The following is a 1,120-nucleotide window of genomic DNA, read 5'->3' on the forward strand; positions in this document are numbered from 1 at the left end:
ATGAAGACTTGTAGAAATAACTATAAAATGAGTGACAATTAGTATTTGGGTCTTAATGGGTTTTAAACGAATATATGTATTTCTCATAAGAAGACAATAGCGTTGGCATGTTGACATTGAGCATGTAAACTATTTTTATTAGACAAGAGGAGTGAACAGGTGGAGATGTTGTTGCCGCCTTTGTGTCTGTTGGGATTTTCTCTTGTATCTCCTGTTGTGGCTGTGTTTGTTTCTCTTTTATTTGATGGGTAATATGTAAACAAAAATCATTGTTAGTTGTATTTATCAGAGTTTGTACTTACTCTGCTTTTTTGTTTAGGTAATTTCACTGATCTTGGTTGTCGTCTTCGTCTTCTTCGTAAGCATCTGTGAAAGTAAGTTTGTAAATTGTTAAATATTTGGCCTTGTAGTTTATATTTGTTTAGCTGGCTCAATGAATGTGTCGTTGAGTTTTAGTTGATTTAATTGGTTTGGTATATTTGTTTTGAAGTTTATTTGTAAGATTTGACAAAAAGAGAGGTGATCATTAATGATTCGTCTTTTTTGGGATTTTAGTTGTTGGTGTTTGATTTTTTAGGTTATTGTAGTTTCTTTTAAACACTAAAATAAAGATTTGTGTAAAATTAGATTGATAATTAAGAGAGATAAATAGACGACCACAAATCTTGGGTATGAAATATTTTTGATTATTGATGTTAGCACAATATAGACAGTAATATAAAGAGAATTATGTGTTGATTGTTTCTTACGGATCATTGAGGAGACGGATAACGATTCGAGTTGTTTCTTTGGTGAGGCCAGAGCCCTGGACAGAACGGATTTTCCCAACCACATCTATGAGTTTAAAGATCAGTTATGATATCAAAACATAATATAAACCCAGATGCAATATGATAATATACCTAGGACTTCTAGGTTTGTGTTCGCAATCATTTGGAGATTATCGAACAGTCTAATCTTGACTGGAGATTGATCTCAGGAGCACCTGTGATGACTTCATCAATAATGGTTAGTGAGATGAAACGAACGAGGAATGGATGATCAGTTATCTTGTACATGCTTGAGCACCTAGAAACCTCAAAACGATCGACTTTCACAATGGAACCAGCTTTCAAAGATG

The sequence above is a fragment of the Brassica oleracea genome, chromosome C9 (assembly GCF_000695525.1).
Source record: "Brassica oleracea var. oleracea cultivar TO1000 chromosome C9, BOL, whole genome shotgun sequence".
Taxonomy (NCBI): Eukaryota; Viridiplantae; Streptophyta; class Magnoliopsida; order Brassicales; family Brassicaceae; genus Brassica; species Brassica oleracea.